Consider the following 22,029-nt stretch of genomic DNA (forward strand, 5'->3'; position numbering starts at 1 on the left):
TGCAGACTGACAGCTCCTGTAATCAGGTTAGCCTCCCCTCTGCTCAATGCTTGCTCCGATGAGCCAGACCAGCTGCCTCTAAGGCGGTCCACCTGGCCCTCTCTATGGTGCTGGGGTTGGGGGAGGGGAACCGAGGGAAGAACCACCAAGGGGGAGACTGAGCATCTCTCCAACTGGACGTCTCTAGGAGTTCTTATTCTGCTGTCCAAGACCCTGCATCCTTCTCCCACCTCCATGCTCCTGGGCACTCATGAGCACAGCGGCTGCCCCTCTTCACAAGTGTTTGCTACACTCCTTAGAAAACTTCTATTCATCCTTGGAAACCCAGTTCCTATCTCTTCCTCTGGACTGCTGCCCTGGCCTCCACCTGCACTGGGTGCTCCTCTGGCCTGGAACATATCCGTGCCAGTGAGTTCAGAGCATTATTCCTGGATCTAGCTCCTCAAGAGGTTCGGGAATAAAAAGAAGAGGAAAATGTCCTTTCTCTGTATGTACCTCAGGCGGCAGCTTGAGAAATACACAGTAAATGTCCAGGACCAGCCAAAGAAATAAGCAACCAGAGGAGAGAAAAAGACAGTCAGGAGGGTCAGGACAGCTGCCACCTTCCCCTTGAGGACTACAGTCCACTTCCTGCTGGGGAGGTCCATTCCAGGCTTCTCTAGACACATGCCAAGCCTGAAATAGACCCTGGGGCCTTGGTTGTATCTTCCCAGTCCCTCCTCCCTGCTGGGCATCTTGGCTCCTCCCCTCTCAGGCCCTGCTCAGTGCCAGGTCCTTGCCAGCCAGCAAGGCCAGGCTATGCCCTCTGCCCCTGCTTAGATAGATTTTTATGACTATGGTGTACATGTAGGGTCTGCTGCACTCCAGGAGCGCCGTGTGCGTTTAAGGACTGGAGTACTACCGCCAGCGTGGTTGTGCTACCAAACCACCAGCTGCCTAGTTACCATTCTTCTTGCATTTATTTCTGCTAATTAAAAAGAGAGGAACCCTTAACAAACTTTTACGTAAATACTATATTTGTTCTATGTAAAGATGGGATTCAGATTTGCTGGTGATTAGCTGATTGTCTCATCTTGTGGTTGTCACACATGATGACCTTGTCTCCCCACACCCCCACCCCCAGCTCCTGCCACCTCAGAATTCAGATGATTCTGAAGGTTCCTGGTTGGGTGTTGGGGGAAGGTAGTCAGAGGGCCTGTCTGGGGTGTTCAGTACCATGAGTGTTTGTGCCGCAGTCTGACTAATGGAGCTGGGGGGAACCCCTGTACTTATGGGGAAATTGAGGCCCCCACTTCCCAGCAAGAGGTAGATTCTACTTCTGCTTGGTAGACTCATCTTCTAGGGCTCATTCCGTGTGCTGTACACTTCTTGGGAAATGGACTAAGAATTCAGGGCTTAAACTGTCCTGCCTATGAAAGAAAGGGGCAGCCTGGCTAAGTCTTTGTGCTCTTCTAGGAATCTGTCTCCTCTCCCTTCCCATCTGTGCTCTCCCTAGCAGCCATAATGCTCATGGAGGCATCCGCCCCACCTGGATGGAGGCCCCCCCAACATCAAGCATGCACTCCCCCAGGCCTTGCACACTGATGTACCAGGAAACAGGTGTGGGGGCTGATTTCACATTTTTTTAATATTATGTATTTATTTTCATGTGGATTGGAAAATATGTATAATTAGTATGTAAGACCCATGATTTGGCAGATGATAGTACTTTAGATGAGGCTATGTGAAAAAGAAGGTGATTGGTTTAAAGTGATTTAGATAATGATACGTAAATAATTAAGGTAGAACTCTGATGGGCTTGCAGTATCTGGTGACAGAGGAGGAGACATGCTGAAAGAGCCCGGGTGATGATGACTACAAGTCAGAGCCAGACCCTGGCATTGGGAATCCAGAGACCTGAGTCCTGACTTCCAGTCCCTGGTCTATAGATACCCTACCGTATCCTAGGGGCCAATGGCACTCCTGGATCATTCCAGAGTCTCTTTAATTCTGTTGGCCATAAGTAGTAACCCCCAAGAAAAATAGAGTGTGAGTGGGAGGACCTGTGAAGTGGCTTCCTGCCCAAGGTCACTTGACAGAGGGCACAGGCCCATGTCCTGGCCTCTTCAGTGTTGTAGGTTGTAGATAGGTCAGCGAGCCCCTGTCTGGCTCCCTCCTGTCTTGGGGCTAGACAGTCCCAAGGCTTTGGTGACTTCTAGCCAGGGTCTTCACCCTACCTGCTGCTTCTGAGATCTATCTCCTCCTCTGTTCAGTAGGAGATGGCGGGCCTCGAAGACATTTGAGAACCAAGTGCAGAGTGCTCCTTGGAAAGTACTCAGGTCAGCCATGGTATACTGTGGGTCCTGGATGGAGCCCTGCGCCACCCACCTCGTGCTATGCAATCCATGGGAGGACCCCAGTGCTACCAGATACCCTTAGTTCATCAACTCTTGGGTGGTCCTGGAGGTCTTAGGGGCAAATGGGATTTGAGGGAAGATGAAAGGCATGGCTGGAGTGGCCAAAGACACCTGTCACCACCTCTTCCTCCTCTTCTCCCTCCTCTTCTTCCTCCTTTCCTCTTCCTCCTCCCTTCTGGTCCTCCTCCATCAGCCACCAGCTAACCTTTTCCACCATCATTTGACCTCATGACTCCAGGCTTCCAGCAAGTGCCTCTCAGGAGCTCACTGCTATTACTGGCTGACCCCTGTGGCCACTCTCTTGCAGCCACTTCTCTCTGACTTGGGATATAATCTGGCAGCACACTGGGTGACCTGGAGCAGCCCGTCCCCCACCCCACTATGATCCCTAGGGTGCCAGCCCTGTCCATGTCTAAAGTCTCTCCCACTCTAAACCCCATCCACCTGTCCTGGCAAGTGAAGGTGACGCCCGTTTGTGCCTGTGCAGAAGACCTAGCATGGTGAGGTGAGCAGGGGGCCTGCTCACTCGCCGAGGAGTTGGTGCCAGGTGGGATGAGTCAGTGATGTCATTCGTGGATGGACGAGTAAATGAATGGGTATACTTACCGTCCACCCTTGGTTGCTGCTGCTACTGCTGCTATTGGAGTCTCTCCAGCTTCTCAGAACAGTGGCCGAGAGGACTGGTCACGGCACAGTGCCAGCCCGTCTGGGTCTACATCCTGGTGATGACCTTGAGCTGTTTTCTTCGTGTCCCTCTATGTTTCCTCATCTTTTAAAATGGGTACAGCGTGTACTTCCTAGGATGTCATGAGATTAAATGAGTCAGTTGACATAAACTACTTAGAATGCTACAGCTAATGGCCCTTTAAAGTTAGTTGTCTTTAACAGTTTCATTACCACGATGATTAGCAGAGGCAGGGAGAAGCTGGTGGAGTCTTGGAGTTCCTGGGAGCTATGGGGTGCTGTGGGTAGAGAGGTACAGCAAGTCCTAATTGGGAGCTTCTCTTTGTAAGCTTTTCTGGTCAGTCATTTAAAGAAGCCTCACCAGAAACGGGATGTGGATCCCTGACGATCCAGGAGTTTGTTCTGGTTTTTCTAACTCTAAGTAGACATTTACAATTTTACATTTTTTTCCTCCAGGAGGGCTTCCAAAATGGCATAAACTTCAGCTATCATAGGCCTGAACTACAGTCTGTCACCATGCCTATTTCTATGTTCCCCTTCAGTGGTCCCAGCAGGAGGCACTGTCCCTCCTAGCCTTGACCATGCTGCATGCTGGTTGGCCTCTTCAATTCAGCTCCCCAGCCAGAGCATGGCCTGAAGGATTCCAGGCAGCCAACAGGGAGAAAGGGGCCGCAGAACACCTCCTGCCAGGGATGTGCAGCACACCAAGGCCTGGTGCTAGGTCCCATAGCCACTGCCTTGCTAAGCTGAGGGTCACTGCAAACAGACTGAAACCTCCTCCTCTTCTTCCTCTTCCTCCCCCTCCTCTTCCTCTTCCTCCTCCTCCTCCTCCTTCTTCTCCTCCTTCTTCTCCCCCCTCCCATGCCTTGGTGTGAGCAGTTAGGCTATGAGAAACAGGTTGCTGAGTTGTTTGGTCATCATTGGAGTAGCTGGCTGTGTGCCTAGTTTAGTGTCAAGTCAGGGCCCTCATGTCCTGTGTCAGGGCCCCCATGTTCTGTGTCAGGTCATTGGCCTTGCCCTCAAGGATCTCTCTGGTCATCAAGACCACAGGATTCTCCCCTGAAAGGAGGAGAAGATGGTGTCAGTCCCCTTCTCAGTAATCTCAGAGTGAGGAATACAGAGAACCCATAGCTCATGAGGGCAGGACAGACAGAACTAGCTTTCAGAGGCTAGGTCATTAACCGGGGAAGACCCCTGGGTAGGCACTATGGACACTTGCTGCCTTCGCTGGCTGGCATCAGGGCCTCTAGACCCTGCTAGGAGAAGGCCATTTATAACTCACAGCTGTGCGGTCCTGAGCCCAACTGACTGTGGTAAACCGATCTGGCTTCAGGAAGTCCCAACCCAAGGCCACTCCCAACTCGACCCCACGCTCTCCTTACCTCCTGACACCCACATCCTGTTCTCAGCAGGAGGGCAGGCAGTGGGGCCCAGCCAGGGTCTCCAGCTGCAAAGCACCAGGCTGGCCCTAGAACTTCGAGGCCACCAACTTCATCAAGGCCTATCCCAAAGACAAATGTATAGGGAGACCAAGGTCAGAAGAAGGCTGGATCAAGGACGAGGAGTGCAGGCTGTAGGATCAGGGGTATGCTTGAATCTCCCAGCATGATCCAAAGAGGGGTTGATGCTTCTAGCGCCTGCCAACACCACTGTACCCCAGAGGAACCTAATGGAAGAAAAGTGGAGAGCTTCAGGTAATATTGGGAAAGGACACCATCTTGGATCCCGGGCTTCTGCATTGCCACCTTCATCCTGTCACCCCTTTCTCTGGAGGTTCTGTCACATGACCTGAGATTGTGTCGGGCTAGGCATGGGCTGGAGAGAGGCTACTGCCATAAGCTCCCAGCACCTGAGACCTAGGTTTTGTCATATACCTAGGCCCTAGTGCTTGGAGCAGTTACTTACCTCTCTGCCTTATTTTCTCTGCAAACACTGTTCTGCCAAAACTTTACTGTGGTGAATGTGCAGGAACTGTTAGGCACCTGTGACCAGATTCTAAAATCAGAACCAGAAGGAACATACATTTTGTTTTATTTATTCATGTTGTGTATTTATTAAAGTATAACAGAAATGCATTAGAAATGCCTGCCTATCTGTGGCTCTCCTCTGTTGTCACTGGGTCTGCAGGATGGGGAGATGGAGACAGGTAGATCCCTGAGGCTCAGCAGCCGGTTGGGGTCTAGCTGAATCGGTGAGGGACCCTGTCTCAAAAAAACCAACATGGAAAACCAGCTGTAGTAGCAGACACCTTTAATTCCACCACTAGGGTGGCAGAAGCAGGCAGATCTCCATGAATTCAAGGATAGCCTGGGTTTTTTTGTTTTGTTTTGTTTTGTTTTGTTTTGTTTTAAAGAATTATTTTGAGTACACTGTAGCTATCTTCAGACCCACCGGAAGAGGGCAACAGATATCGCTACAGATGGTTATGAGCCACCATGTGGTTGCTGGGAACTGAACTCAGGACCTCTGGAAGAACAGTCAGTGCTCTTAACTGCTGAGCCATCTCTCCAGCCCCTAGCCTGGTCTTTATAGTGAATTCCAGACCAGTCAGAGCTGGTAAGACCATGTCTCAAAAACAAACAAACAAAGACAATGGAGATTGAATACAGGAGACACTGGACCCTAAACTTCAGCGTCTCTAAGAGTGCTCACACACATAGAAAAATTAAACAAATAAGGGCTATAGAAACGGCTTAGAGGCTAAGAGCATACAGTCTTCCCAAGGACCTAACGGTGCTTTCCAGCACTCACACTGCCTGTAGTACTAGGGGGACCCAGTGACTTGGTCGCCAGCCTCTGTGGGCTTCTGGAGGTGCCTTTGTGTGCACATACCCACACACAGACATGCACAGATGGCCCTTGGAAGAGCACCTCCAGTCCCATCCCAGGAGGGCACATCATGCAGACTCTGGATCTCAGCGTCATCCTTACACCCTTGAGGTGATCCTCATGGCAGTGTGCAGTGTCTGACTGTACCAGGAGGTGAGGAGGGCTGGGTGCTGGTTCTGTGGCAGGTGCCTTAGATAGGGGGATAAGTAACGGGAATATAACTGACTGGTTGTCCTGTGACTGTGATTTTTATGCCTTTGAGGCAACATGGACAGTGAGTGACCATGGAATAAATACCATGTGCCAGGTGATGGTAGCATTTTGTTTTTAACATTTATTCATTTACTTGTTTGTTTACCATTGAGGACATTTGCAAGTCTCAATAAGCATGTGAGTTGAACTCAGGTTGTCACTCCCCTGCTTGAGGTTGGGTTTTAAGAAGTGAGATGCAGGCAGGAAAGACAGGTGTCATGCAACATAGGGCGGGAGACTCTGATGACTAGTTAAGGGGGACTCTTGTGAGTTTGGAGGGTAGGGGAGTGGGAAGGGGAGGAGGGTCTCAACTGGAGACAGGATAAAGAGAGATGGTGGCAGTGATTTTGGAGCACGACCTCTGGAGGTTGCTAGGACCCCCGACTAGGGGTACCAGGGAAGAGGTGAGCTGCTTCCCAATCTAAATGTTGCCGAACCCCTGCATACTGTATACTCAGATGGAGGACCCTGTGATCAAGGATGGTCAAGGCAGACTGGTGGATTTGGGACAGAGGAGAAGGGAGACTGACATTTTCCCAGCCTCTGGACTGCTGTGGAGTTCAGAGTGGTACCCAAGTGGGGCACTCTATTCTGGATGGGTAGAGGCACTGCCCCCTTGAACCACAGAAGGCGGAATGTAAGCAGCTAGACCTGAGTCTGGAAAGGGAGGCTGCGGCTAGGGAGACACATTCGGGAATTGTTTGTAACTGGTGTTGCAAGTGATGCAGCCAATGAGGTCACCCTGAGAGAGCTTGTGGAGAGTGAGGAGGCCAGGAGTCTGAGTCTGAGTCACAGCCATCTGGCCCTGGGGAGGAGGACAGATGGGGAGGGAACAGGAATGGATGTCACATCAGGAGGGGGCAGCCAGGGAGACAAAGGAGAGCCAGCTCTAGGTGGTCAGAGAGATGAGTGGGAGTGCAGGGAAGAGCACCTCAGTGCTGAGGGAACAGAGAAACATACACGAAGGCTCAGAGGTACTACAGTGAAGCAGTATTCAGAGATGGCTACTGGAGAGGGAAAAGAGACTGGAGGCTTCCTTCTGCTACACAGGTAGAGATACCCTAGGGGTCCCACTGGGCTGCCTGTGAGCCTGTGCCAGGGTCTTCTGTGCATCTGCCAAGGCCCCACCAGGCCTCTAGCCCTGTCTGTCTTACATTCCTTGAAAAGTCCTGTTGGACCGCTCTTACCTCCTGTCCAAAGGTTATGCCCCTCCCTATAGCACTTATCCACGTCACAGGGCTTGAGGAAGCAGTGCAAGGGAAAGACCTCTATTGCATCTCTGGGCAGGAGCCAATCTCTCTTTAAAAGAGAGCCACTTCCTGAAGCTGCCGAAGGGTTAGAAAGCTAGCCCAGTTGTCAGGGCACTCTGCCTTGGCAGGGGACTGTGTTCTACCCTGTGGTCATTTTCTTTTCTTACCTAGGGTCTATCTCAGTGTGTCTCCTCCCGGCCAGAGCAAGGCTGGTGAGATACAAAAAGAGTACTTGTTGCTGTCCTGGGAGGAGGGGGAGGGGGAGATATTCCCCCTCACCTTTTGCTACCCTGGCAGGACTTTGGAAGCTGTGACTGCCCCATGCTGGCAGTGTGCTAAACTCACACACACTCAGAATCTGTGATTGATCTCCTTTCTTTCTTATGACCCTGCAGGCCCTTCAAGGCAGATGGGCAGAAGGAACAACAGTGGGTCCCCATGCCACCCCCTCCCCAGAGCATTTGGAAGTACAGTTGACGCTGGGTGGCTGGTGGGGTGTGGCAGAAGTATGTGGAACTCCTTAGAGAGACCCGCTGCCATGCCTGTGGTCTCAGCCTAGGTAGAGGCTCAGAAGGACAGAGCCTTGGACATTACACACAGAGGCTACAGGAGCAAGGCCAGCCCTCTGCTGGAGCAGTCACTGGCAGGTGGCAAGCTGTTGGCTTCTGACATTTCTGAGTCTGAGAAGTGCATGGAACCCAGGTGAGGTCTTGCTGACCCCATGTTCCTTGTGACAAAGGGAGAGGAGGTGCCCTGTGAATCCACATTAGGATTAGGGAAGCCAGCCAAGGTTGCTTTGATGCTATGTGGCTCTCCGTCGCCTCTGTGGCAGGAGACTGTGGGTAATCTAATTAACGTGCCCTGCGGATGCCCAAGTAATCCCAGGCCTTCAGACTCACTTTCTTTAAGCCTCCCTCCACCTGTCTCTGTCTTAATCCTCTCCTGCCTCAGTGATCTCTGTCAGGGCTGGACTTATCACCATTGAACAGATTGGTAAGCCAGGGCTGGGGAGGACAAAGTGTGTAGGATACCAGAGCTAACTTGTTGGGGGGGGGGGTAGGGGGCTTTGGCCCTAAGCCATCCAAACTCGAAGTCTAAGAGGGTAAAACGAACCCTACCTTCTTTCACGTTCTTCTAGAATATCCAGGCATAAACCACCTTTCAGTGTTCTCATTGTGGAGTTGAGGAGATGGAGGGCCAGAGAAAGCAAGACACTTGCCCAGAAGCACACAGCAATCAATCAAGTCTAGCTTCAGAATTCCATCTGGTAGTCTGCTGTACAGGGGAAGGCACAGTCCGCTGTGGACTCTGTCCCCGCACCTGCTGCGCCAACCTCTCCAGCAATCCTGCCCTCTTTGAAGACACCCTTCTCTGAACCATTCAGAGACTTGTGGTGTTCCTGTGCCCATTGTTTAAATATAGATTACTAATGAAATGCCTTTTCTTCGCCTACCCAGTGAATAGTTGTGTAAAGTTAATTTGCAGTGTTATGTAAATTCTGTTTAACTTCAATCAACTTTCTAATTATGTTTTTACCGCAGTAATTCCCATTTGATTTGTCATCTCCTGTTAGGTATTTAACGTTCAGTGGGCAGGCTTGCTTTCCACCACGTCTACGCCTTCCAGCACCCACTCCCTGCTTACCTTCCCCTCCCCCGACCCACCCCCACCCCACCCCACCCCGCCTGCGCTGCCTCACCTGCTCCCCAGTCCATCCTCTTCCTCTTCCCCTCCTCATTCATGGTTTCCTTTCCTCTCTCTCTCTCTGTCTCTCTCTCTGTCTGTCTGTCTCTCTCTCTCTCCCTCTCTCTCTCTCTCTCTCTCTCTCTCTCTCTCTCTGTCTCTGTCTCTGTCTCTGTCTCTCTCTTACTTCTTGCTCTCTGTGTCCATCCCAGGTCCTCTCCCCACCAAGCTCTTGCTGTTGCCTCCTGTACTGTCCAGTCTTCTTTTTATTAATTTTTCTTTCTTTTCTTTTTTTCGGAGCTGGGGACCAAACCCAGGGCCTTGCGCTTGCTAGGCAAGCACTCTACCACTGAGCTAAATCCCCAACCTCCAGTCTTCTTTCTAACCCAGTAAGTGTTTCTCCTTCAGTTCTTCTCTCTGTGTCCCCCCACTTCTTCTCCATGTACCCTTGCACCATTACAAGGCCTGTGTAGGGACTGCTTCCTAGGGCCCCTAACACTGAGGAGAAATGAAGTTACTGACCATGGATTCTGAGCACTTCTCTGGAAGCCAGGGTCTGACCCTGGGAATGCACTCAGGAGCTTAATAGGTAAGGGACCTGGACCAACCCTAGGATGAACAGCTCCCAGGGCTGTGAGGCAGGACATGGGTAAAAACCATGGGCTCTGACATTGATTGGCAGCCTTGCCAGTGTTGTTTCTGTGGCTACACCCCCACCCCTTTCTGTGAAGCGGAGTGATGGGGGTCCTTGTACTTAGTCACTGAGAGGGTAGATGAGGTGACTTCCTCGAAGAGCTTACTGGGGCCAGATGGAGATGGCTTTTGTCTGGGAACCCTCAGACATGCCTCTCACTTTTCTCTGGCTTTTCAGGGTTGCTTTTATTCACAGCTTCTAGGCTGATGGGTCCTGATATCCAGGCCAGGCCTGAGCCAGGGCAGGTGGAAACTAGCTGCAGGCTCTGACACAGCCACCAGCAAGGGCAGCCAGAATGTCTCTGGATAGTATATAGAGGACAGATGCTATACACAACACACACACACACACACACACACACACACACACACACACTCACATATTCATACACAAATACACACACACATACTCTCTCTCACACACACACACACACACACACACTCTCTCTCTCTCTCTCACACACACACACACACACACACACACTCACTCACTCACTCACTCACACATATACACAAGAGAGAGGGGGCAGGAGGGAGAGAGACTCTTGAGACTTTGTCCCATGGAACTTTGGCAAGTAAAGCACAAAGCCAGAGGTGTACCTGCTAGGTGGCAAGCTATAACACCCCAGAGTCCTACCATGGAGTCCAGCTCTGAAACTAACATTCGAACTACCAAGTCCCTAAGGCCTCCTTTCTGGACCTTGAGTCCATTCTCAGCCCTGCCTCTGGGATTCTTTGTTATTTGAGGGTTGCTGGAAGCCAGAGAGGGCTACCTGGCATGTTTCCACCTGTGGCGGGCAGAGGGAGGAAGGAAAACAGTAGGCAGAAGCCTGGGTGGGCATGTTCCCCTCCTCATCCTGTCCTCTGTGTACCACAAGTCCTGGCTTCCCATCCAGCATGGCCAAGAAGCAGAAAACAAACGTTTGCAGAGAGCAAAGTGAGCAAAGGCCACTGGTCACCCATCCTTCGGAAACCCAAGCTGGCCCACCCTGCCCCTCTGGTTCTTGTTGCCACTGGCCCACTGTGTGGTTGTGGATGCCTACATGCATGTGAGGCCAAGGGAACCTTGACCATCATGCTTCTGCTTTTCCCCATGCTTATCAAAGTAAGCAGTTTGGGCCAGCTGAAGCAAGGAGACCGCCATGCAGAGAAGGACAGAGGACGGGAGCTGTAGTACAGTGGAGGGCCACCGGCCAGGGGTTAGTGCTCCTGGGTTGCACCCAGCCCTGGATATATCCTCTCCAGCAGACTCTCAAGCCTGCTCTTGTACCATCTGACCACAGAAATCCTCCCAACCCCGGCACAAAGAGGCTGGCAGCTCTGGCAAGGCCGAGATCCAAAAGGCAACATCCTAGCCAGAGATGGGGGTTGGTATATGAAAGCTGCCTCCAACTGTTGTGACCTGACACATACCCAGAATGCCACTGAACGTGTGTTAAGTCCCTACTGTGTGTCAAGTCCTGACCTGTGCGAAGGCAAAGAGTTTCTCTAGAACATCTGGGGAACCCTATATCTGACATGTTACCTTTCTGTTGGAGGCTTGAGATCCCTGTCCACAGTAAGGACCCCTATGACCTTGTCATGAATTGCCCTGTCTGACCTCCCATTGCTCAGGATGTTGAAGCCCCAGTCAGAGCTGAGTAAGGGAGGTAAGACGCTTGTATTCCTCGAGGACCAAGGGCTGAACCGGTGTTTCCAGATGAGGAGGAGCCCTTTCCTCCAGGGAGGTAAAGCCAGAGCAACTACCTGCAGCTGACAGATAATGCAGGCCAAGATGACCTCTGAACATCTGGGTTCTTCTATGAACCCTCCAGGCGGGACAAGACAGCCCTGAAATGGGCCTCACTTGGTCTTTGCCACGTTCACCCGTCTTTCTAGGAACCATGCATTCTCCCAGGCCCAGAACAACATGAGTGAGTGAGTGAGTCAGTCAGTCAGTCAGTCAGTCCGTCCGTCCTATTTGGTGAGCTACCTGTGTTCTTGCCTATATCCCCTTCTTGGCTGACTCTTCCCTCTCTCCTTTCTTTGACAAACATTTCTTGGCATGTGTCCTTGCCAGCCCCGTGTTCCAGGAAATCCAGCCCTAAAGGTATTAATGGCCAAATCAGTGGCAGCTTCCCAGACAGGCCAAAGGGTTCCAGGAGGCAAGGCACATTAGAAGCAGCAGCTGTGTGTAGGAACTGATATACAGCACCTGGGCTCTAGGAGGGAGACGGACACTCAGCACTGGGTATCAAGATGAGGAGGTCCCAAGGGCCACCTCAGAGTGTGCAGGGCATCATCGCCAGACTTAGCCCTGATAACATTTAGGGGTACAATGTTCAGCACAAAGAAGTTAAATGGGAGCCTCTGCAGAGAAAATCTAGAGGAGTGTAGCTGGGAGCTGCCATTTTACTGGTCACATGTGAATATGGGTGCTGAACAGGGCGGGCACAGGGTAACAAGGCTAGAGTCGACATTGCTGTCTGGGCTTCCACTGCCCACAGTCATCTGGTAGCTCTAGTGTGCTGGCCACCTGCCAGGCTGAAGTCTGACCTCTATCCTCCACCCCACTTGTCTGAGGCCACAGACCATTGGCCTTCAGCAACTCTCAGCCCCTCCCAAGCTTCCTGCCTCAGAAGTCCCAATTGTCTAGATCCGGCCTCTTGTCCACAAGTGGCAGCCAGTGTGTGGTTCATATCAGTTCTGCCGAAACTCAGCAGATGCACTTTCCCCCCATCAGGATTTCCAGAACCAGGAGGCCAGCTGGGGCTAACTCTTGTTTGGGAATTACTTGGGCTACCTCGTACAAACAGGAGAACAGAAGAGGGCTGTAGGCCTAGAGGCTGGCTAGGAGTCTAGCATTGGCTGGGGGAGCAATGAGGAGCCAGGGGGACCTAGGATATGTGTTTATATCCCCCAAGCTCCCAGAGCAGGCCATTAACTTCCCTTTTACTGTACCCCCAGCCTGGGTAGGTTTATCCCCAGCTCCTGTGAGCCATAGAGAATTGGCTGGAGTCACCTACACTGGTAAAGTCAAGAGCGTGCTTGTGTGACTCCATGGGCCTTTTCCCCTGTACCACTCAGGGGGTCTGACCTGTCAGCGCGTGGCAAAGCCAGTTCCTAAAGGCCCTGTCAGCCAAGACCAAATGCTCAGAGTCTCAGAGGTTGGAGGCCATGGTGGCCGAGCCTACCAGGCGTCCTAGTCCATCCTCCCTCTAGAAAGCATCGGCTTTCTGAAGCAGCCTCTGAGGCCCTCCCTCTCCCCTGGGCCCGGTGGAATTGATGGGACAGGAAGCCAGGGGAAGTGGGAGGATGGGTCTAGCCCAGAGACGAAGTACAATGAAGCATGTCCTGTCCCCAGGGCCACAGGCACACAGGTCACCCCCACAGGAAACCCTACCCAACCACTACCTTGGCCCACCCAGGCTTCCCGACTGAAGCATCTCCTATTCCCGTGGGAGCCACCACCAAGAATCCTACCCTCTTGAGAAAGGAAGGCATGCCCCAACCCTGACCTGCTCTCACTCCTCCCATGCTGTCCCATGGGTAGAGGCTCTCTCCCTGTGCCAAGATCTCACCCTACATGTGCATGACTGGGCTCCTTCAGACAACCACTGACCTTCAGGCCCACAGGAGAAACCTCAGGGCAGGCCTGTAAGCCAGAGACCCAGATTCCAGATTCTTTGTCCAGGATGTACCCTGGTTTGGTGGTCCCCCCCAGGGAAGTCACTTGTCCATTCTGGGCATCATCTGTAAAGAGCCAGGGAGGAGTAGACATTCTGCCTAGAGTAAGCAGTCAGTGAAATAAAACCCTTGGCAGAGGGTAAGCTAATGACTGGTGAGAACAGCTGGACTTGGGTGACCACTCACAAGCCCCTCACACATCCCTGAGCATGAGGAGGGGCCGTTTTCCATCTCCCAGACAAGCAGGTGGACCGTGTCTGAGCTCTGCCTTTCACAGGCAGGTGGTGTCAGGTCAGTGGCTCTGAAAGTGTGAGTGTGTGTGAGATAGAGAAAGTGTGTGTATGTGTATAGGTGTGTACGTGTAGGCATGCGTAAGTGTGTGTGTCTGTGTGTGTGTACCTCAAGAAGGTCCTCTAACCCATTCTCCTCCCTCCTGTCAGATACCTAAAACACCTCAAGCTGGGTGGCCACCAGGCAAGTTCAATGTGTATATGGGTGTCTGGTCCCAAGGTCAGGACTCCAAGGAAAATGGTTAAGACTTGGAAGGGATAAGGGAGGTTGGGGAGAGGGGGTGGTGCACCTTGAACTCATGTAGCAGTTAATGAACAGAGGGGAAGTCCCTAACACAGAAGCCCCTCAGCCTTAGGAGCCACTTTGCCAACCTGGCCTTACGGAACCTTTGTCCTTGCTTGGTTTTGCTGGGTGATCCCTGCAAGTCTGACCAAGGGGACCAGAGCTTTCCCAGGAACAGCCGTGGAGAGGGAAGACTATACAGAGCCCCTGACATTCTTAGACTGAGGAGTCATGAGTTCTTGGGAAGAGAGATTGGCAGTGAAAAGCCTGCATGTGCACTGAACGTAGGGCCCCTGAGTCACGAGGAGACAAAGCTAACCTGAGTGGATGCCAGAAATAGAGGGCCAGGCCAGCCTCGGTCTCTTCTGTGGACTGGTGTAGCTGTCCCAGGCTAACACTATGCCCCTCACCTCTTCCTTTGGGTGTCTCCCTGCCCCACCCACGCCTAGGTGGAGCCCATTGTTACACACACACACACACACACACACACACACACACACACACACACGGCTCTCTGCTCTTTGTGGGAGGCACTCTGGCTGCTGCACCGAGTTTTGGTTACAACCCAAAAGTACTGGTAGTGGGTGGAGTCACAGGATGCATGGTTATGAGTCAATATGGCTGGGCTTGTGTGTCATCAGACTGCATGCTGGGCTGGCTTCTCCTGCTGGCTGCCTTTTCTCACCCACGTATGTGGGCTGCTTCTCTGGATAGGACAAGGCTGTGCCCAAAAGCTCAAAACAACCCAGGTCGGGGAATCTGGAGGCTTGGCTCCAGGCCCCCTGATTTCCCAACCTGGTGTGGTGCCCTTGATCCCTGAGCTCTATTCACAGTGGAATTGAGTGACCATGGACACTTGAGAGCTCTCAGCCCTGGCCTCGGGGAAGACTCCAGAGACAGTTTTGAGTGATGATGGCCTCAGACCAGTGAAGGCAGGTCCTTGGGTGTAACTTGTAGCACTTCTGGTTTGGGTAGCCTCTGGTGGCTTTCCTCTTTACTCTCCCCAAGAACCCTTGAGTTGACAGTCCAGTAGACTCAGTTCACAGAGCCTAAAGCTAGTACTGAGTCCAGTATGGCTCCTTTCTTACCCTAAGCAAGTGGCCTCTAGTATCTGAGCCCATTTTTCCTCATTTGTGCAATGAGAATGACAATGCCCATCTCATAGAATTGCTTTGTGTGTGGGGGGGGGGGTGGTGGTGAGTGTGTTCACAGTGGGCTCATATGTATAAACCGTATCTTTAGCCCAGGCCTGGGTGTGGGCAGTAAGCACCATGTGTCAGCTGACTTCCTTTAATCCACACATAGCCCGTAACACTGTAGCTATCACTGCTTCTTTGCGTCCAACTAAGTCCTTGCCTTGCCCTGTCTCTGTTGCGATGGCGAACTCCTTGAGACTGGATAGTTTAGAAGGAATAGGAGTTTATTTGGCCCACATTTCTGGAGACTGGGGAGTCCTAATGTATACTGTTAGCTGAGAGCGTCCCAGTGAAGTAGAGGGTGCTGCATAGCAAAGCTGAGCTCTTCTGTGACACCACTAATGCCATCGTGAGGGCCCCACCTCCAAGCCATGAACACATAGACTGTGGGGACACATTCACACCGTAATATTGGGTTGTCTGCAAAAGCCTTGTATTAAGTGCTAGAGCAACGTGAAGAGACTACTTACCTCAAGCGATATCCTTGTGCCTTCCAGGCCCTCAGAATGTGTGTTCTGTCAGTCCTAAGAATGGATGGGCAGATGAGGGTGTCACTCCTCACCCTGACACTGCTTGGCTGTGTCAAATTGCTGGGATGACAGCCTCTCCCAAAAGAACGGGGTCCCAGCTTCTGCAGAGAAGAGCGCCTTACGCCTGCAAGAAGGCTTGGCAGGCTCACTTCTAGGGATCACAGGAACCTCCAGGACAGGAAGGCCAACCTGTACTGGGTGTGCCCCGGCTGAGGGATGGAGGAGCTGATATCACATTCATGGTGCAGGAAGATGCAGAGGCTAGAACACTCTGGCACCCTCCAGGGCTAAGCCTAGGGCACCCAGGAAGGCAGGCCTAACTAGTTTCTGGCCATTCACAGTAAAGCAGGTTGGGGATGCCCTTCTCTGCCCAGCACCCTGCTCAGTGTTCTTCTCCTAGTTTGTCCAGCCAACTGGGCACTGAGTAAACATCCTCCTCCTCCCCAGCAGCTGTCCACCTGGAAGTTTCAGGGAATGGGAGGCAACCGTACCAGGTTAGGAAAAGGTGAGAGGTAAATGCTGGACACGAACGCCAGCACTGACCGAATGAGGTGTGGGCGGGGAAAGCTGAGTTGGTGAAGTGCAATGACCCTTTCTTCTTTAGTCTTTCAGTTGCCTCCGACAGTCTCACTGGCCACCCATGGAGAAAAGGCTGGATCCCCAATAATACCTTCCCTCTCCTTGCCACACCATTGAGGAAACTGAGGCTCAGGGCCATATAGACTGAGGCCACAAGAGAGGCAGGATTCTATCCAGGCCTGGAGGACATTAGAACCTTAACAAGATCAGGGCTTTCCTTTGTCTGGAGTTTATACGCCTGGGCTCCAGACACTACCTCCAGGCACATGTGGCCAGCGTCCTCAAGGGATGCCTGCTGAGTAGGGAATGTGATTGCTTTGGGGTGGAGGTGGAAGTCGTGGAGAACACACAGTCCCCAGTGCTGAAGCTGCTTGAACTTTCTGTACCAGTCATGGGTTTGAAGCCAGCTCATCCAGGTCTTAATCCATCGATGGCTCCAGATGGAAGGACCAGCTGCTTATTCATGAGTCAAGATTGGCTCTCTGGCTCCTCAGCTGCTCCCTACCTCTTACACACACACACACACACACACACACACACACACACACACAGAGAGAGAGAGAGAGAGAGAGAGAGAGAGAGAGAGAGAGGCTCCTTCATACATCGTGTTCCTGCCTCCTCGTGTTTAAGATGGTAGGTTCAGACCAAGGACCTACAGCGCTGTTCTTAGAGCCTCTGCCAGGCTGTTAATGCCCCAGGTTGAAAGTCCCAGAGCTAGGGGTAGGGTGCCGCCCCTCCTGAGTGTCCCCATGTCAGCAATAGGGTAGAGTTGTGACAAGCAAAGGCAAGAGATAAAATTTCTTTTATGGTCCATGGCATTGAAAGTGAAACGTTCCTTCGTGGGTTCCAAGACCCATTCTTTGGCCACCCTGGACCATGTGCCCTTCTAAGGGAGACCACAGCCCCTAGAAAAGGAAAGGTTAGCTGTGGCATCCTTAAGGTACATGGGAGTGGCCTTCACAAAGGGAAACCCCTGCCCAGTGTGTGTCTGGAGGTTGTCTCGAGCCTGTGTCTGATCCAGTGGAAAAGGAAGTGGGCTCTTCTTCCAGGAGCCAGCAACCCTGGCACAGACAATCTTGACCAGCTCCTGGGGCAGCCATGGAAGGGACTGGATCTCTAGGGTCTGGGGCCTTCCACTGAACAGGACCCTTTTTCTGTACCTATTATGGCTGCAGTACATATTGTGCTAAGCGTCTCTTAGCACTGCAGCAGAATCGTATGATGCCCTTCTACAGCACAGGATGGTTCTCAAGGGCTGCCCTCAGATGGATGAGAAAGCAGTCCCCAAGAAGTTCCTTGCCCAACACCATTTTAGCTCAGCAAGTGGGAGAGATGAAGTCCTCACCTAGACACTCGATACTGTCTGTCATGTGTACTGAGCCAGGTCAAAGGAAAACACACACATACACACACACACCACCCATACCTCTTCTAATACCCACAATGACACACATGCAAACGCACACGCACACACACACACACACACACCTCTTCTAATACCCACAACGACACACATGCAAATGCACACATACACACGCACACATACACACATACACACGCGCACACACACACCACCCATACCTCTTCTACCCACAATGTCGCACACGCACACATACACACACACACACTCACACACACCACCCATACCTCTTCTACCCACAGTGTCGCACACGCACGCGCGCACACACACACACACACACACACACACACTACCCATACCTCTTCTAATACCCTGGAACCATCCATCCTCCTGCCTTCCCACTTCAGCTCAAAATGGAAGCAGGAGCACCCTGTCAGGCAGAGAAGCTTCTGGATGCCAGCTTTCAGCTCTTTCTTTCCTTCCTTTGCTTCCATTTTTGCCCCTCCTGCATGTGGTATCCTGAGTCACTCGTTAACAAAAGGAAGGACATTTCTGAGGGAGAAAAGGAGTGGCTGACAATGTTTAGTAGTCAGTGGGTGGCTCAGTGACCCTCCTTCAGCACCGCATCTCTGGGTTCCTGATGGCTCTAGAGTATGAATCGAGTTTCGAGTTTCGTAGGATGTCTCCCTGTGGGTGGTCCCTGTCAGTGTGCATGTCTCAAGAACAACTTGGAACATCCCCTGGTGCTCAGAGGCCTCAACTGAAGGCCCAGGAGGCAGGTAACTGCCCTGGTCTGCAGTTATCACCTGCCCAGCAGGTCAGCCCACTGCTCCTGCCCTTCTCTGACTCCCTGGTCAGAGGACCTGGCCCTGCTTTGATGCAGGCCAAGGCTTGACAGCAGGCTTCCCTGAGCTGCTTGAAAGTCTGTGAGCAGTTCTTAGACCAAAGGCCTCCTAATGATTACTCTTAGGCATCCCTGCCCAAGAGTCCCCCCCCCCCCCCCCCGAGCCACCAGCCTACCTGTTTGTCACCTGATTCTGGAGGCCAGTGAGGTGCCACAGAATCTGATTTGAGATGTTGAGTAGTTCCCAACCATGCTACAACTCCACCCTGCCCAGAATGAGGACAGCCAAGTCCTTCCTTGTGGCCTTCATGGCCCAAAATATACATAGCTGCTCAGCTGTAGTTATGCAAAGAGAAAGAAACACTGGATGTTCTAGGTGTTCTGGAAGCTCTAGAAAAACCGTGGGCAGGGAGGGACACCTCTGTGAAGGCTGCATTATGCAGGTGATCTTCCAGGGAGTGAAGATGGCCAGGGTCCATGGGACAACACCAGAAATGCTGACAGTGAAATGTGAGTCGGGACCTCAAAATTCTGCTGCTTTTGGCCAAAGGCTTTCACCTTGGGATGTGCAATTTCAGGTCTACGTAATGGGACCTTCCCATTATGGTAGCCAGGACCATGTCAAGGGCTGAGGGGGAGCTCGGAGAGTTGTTGAGGAAGAACGAGCAGGTGGGAGGATCCTTTTGGTAGCAGATGGGGCCACACTCTGTGTGTGTGTGTGTGTGTGTGTGTGTGTGTGTGTGTATGTGTGTGTGTGTGTGTGTGTGTATGTGTATACTTTCTGTCACTCACCCTGAATCATATGCTTCAGTGCTATCAACATAGATCTCATCCATGCCCCTTTCTGGGCAGAGCTAGCCACTGGCCAGAAGCCTGTGGTAGGCCTGTGGGTGGCTTCTGCCAAAGTGCACTTCTCCAAGAACATCCTGGAACATCCCTTGTGGGCACTTGGGGGAAGGTTTGAGGCAGCTCTGGCCTTCCAGCCAGCAGACCTTGGCTCTCCCTAGCTCCGGAGCCTGAGTCGGGCTATCCCAGTCCAGATCCCCAAGCCACAGCTCAGCTCAGTGAGTGTGAGGTCAGGGAACATGTATTCCAAGAATGCAGGAGGCAGAGCTTCAGATAAGGTTTGGATAACCATCTGGGGTAAATATTTGCCTTGTTTCTGGAGCCAGCCCCAGCCTCCAAGGAGAGACTATGGCCTGGGCTCAGGGTCACCTCAGGGGATGTGTGTTGATACAAATCTCCCAGGTGAGGATATCCCTGTCCCCATGAAGAGTCTGGGTGGGCCCAAGGGGAGGCCCGTTCTCACCCCAGCCTTTGGCAGTTCAGCACTACAGCATCTTGCCCATCTGTAAAGTGGGGGTCATGGGAGGTTCAGGTCATTGTGCCAGGTCTTCTGGGAAAGGGTGAGCCCATGTGACGTAGGTTCTGTGCCCACTTAGCCACTTGCGACTGGAGCAGTTCTGTACTCCCCAAAGGTGCCATGTCCGCCATTCTCAGAACTCTTCCTCCACATCTTGTGAGCACCTCATGTCTGGCTCAGCCCTCAGGGTTGCAGGCCAGACTTCCCCGCACACTGTAAGGACTGACTATCTACCTACTCTTGGTCTGGGTATGTCCATGGTTAGGCCAAGATCCATACCAGCCTGGAGCCTCCCTTGCAGGTGAGTAGCTTGAGCAAATGTTATTGTGTATTTAGAAAGGAGATAGGAGCCGAGAGGCTGAGTAACTTGCTCAAGATGATCCAGTAGTAAATAGAAAAAAAACAGGGACTTGACACAGCTCTGCCCATCCCTGCCCTCTGATGTAACCACAGAGTCCAAGCCAGGGTTCCAATCCAGACTGTGGTCTCCACCAAAACAACCCCCAGTTCTTCCTGGGGATCCCTGGAGTAGGTGAGGATAGTAAATTGGCAATGGTTGAGGGAATCTGTCTTGGCCCTGGGATAGTTCCATCCCCAAGTGATCTCTGCCTTGTGCAAGGCAGACCAGGGTATGTTCACTCTCTAGCTATGATGGAACTTCCCACAACCACATTCCCTGTCTGGGGCTTTGGAATCCTGCTCACCAAGATGGGCGTGGCTCTGTATAGCCTTCTCTGTCACTGGTGGAAGCTGCTTTGTGGTTGGAGGCTCACCCACTCCCCCCATGGGTCTCCATCCACAGGAAACCAGGCTGAGCTCCTACTGCCCACAACCCTCCGCGATACCAAAGGCCTTTGAGGAAGAAAACAGTGCTTCTCAGACCTGCTATTTACTCTGCGGTTTGTACTGTCTGGGAGCAGCCAAGGACAAGTTACCTCTTGTCTTCTGTCCTTGGCCTTCCTAGGTGTCCAAGCTCACGCAGGCTGGGAGCCAGAGCAGAGGACACTAGCAAGTCTGAGTGGGTCAGGCACCATTCTCCTCTGTGTCCACAGCCTATGTCGGCTCCTGGTTATCTGGGCCTCCTTTTGTAGGGTGAGGGCCTCAGATCCACTTGCCCGAAGCAGGGCCACCGAATGCCTTCCAGCGTCAGGTCTGTTATGCTTACTCTGTAGTAGCTGCTTGACCTGAGGCAGTTAGGCAACTTCTCTGGGCCTTGAACATGAATTAAAGAGCATTTTTTTTCTGAAGCTAATTCCAGCATCGTGACCCCACAGTACGGATTCAATAAACACCATTCTATAGCTCCCGTCTCTTCAGATATAACGCAGGCTCACGCCCTTGACCAGGGCCAGAGCTCAAATTCAGTGTCCTCCACTTGTCCCCCTCCCCTCTCCAGCCTGTTTGCCCCTTTGCACACATCTGACACTGAGGTACAAGGGCTGCAGAGAATGGGGGCATGTGTATGGACTAAGCCAGGTACCCAAGTGAGAGCCTTGCGCCCTGAGCAGCAGGTCTGACAGACACGCAACCTTAAGGCCTGATAACACCCACCACATGAGCAAGGCCTTTCCCACTCCGGTTCTGTCTCCACTGCCAAAATAATCATCTTCTCTTTGTCAGCGGCTCTGCTGGCCAACTAGACTTCAGGAAACGCCTGTGCTGTGGGTGGCAGGAGGCAAGAGGCCCATTCCCTTTCCAGCCCAGCCCAGAGCTGCTGTGTATGAAACTCTGGTCCTCAGTTTCCTCCTCTGTAAAATGGAACATTGTAGCTACAAAAGCAAAGCCTATTTATTTTCTCAAAGCAGAGGTACTCCCAGAGCCAGAGTCTAAGAGGTAACCTGTTGGCTTGACTGGTGGCTCTGGGACTCTCTGCAGTATAGAACCATACAGGGTGATTCATGTCTGCTCTAGTAGATGAGGGTCCGAACCCTATATGCATTGCCTTACATAGTCTGTGTCTCATAGGGACATATGCACCTATGTCCCTACAGTTGAAGAAATAGGCAGGGAGGTTTAAGAACTATATGCCAGACACACATATTTAGAGGTAGGGTGAGTCTGGGGTTTGAACCAAGTCCTTCTGATTAGAGACCATACCCTAAACCACAGAGCTCAGGAGTCTCTGGCAGCT

General features: G+C 52.2%; 1 protein-coding gene and 1 non-coding gene across 11 annotated transcripts in view; both read left to right on the forward strand.

The window, feature by feature from the left end:
• Positions 1 to 22,029, forward strand: part of Zmiz1 (zinc finger, MIZ-type containing 1) — a 205,443-nt gene that overhangs the window by 53,121 nt on the left and 130,293 nt on the right. The gene's annotated exons all lie outside the window — the stretch shown is intronic.
• Positions 20,781 to 20,893, forward strand: Mir3075 (microRNA 3075). Its single transcript, NR_106690.1, has one exon. It is a non-coding gene; the product is annotated as a microRNA 3075 (primary transcript).

Source organism: Rattus norvegicus, chromosome 16, assembly GCF_036323735.1.
Source record: "Rattus norvegicus strain BN/NHsdMcwi chromosome 16, GRCr8, whole genome shotgun sequence".
Classification (NCBI taxonomy): Eukaryota; Metazoa; Chordata; class Mammalia; order Rodentia; family Muridae; genus Rattus; species Rattus norvegicus.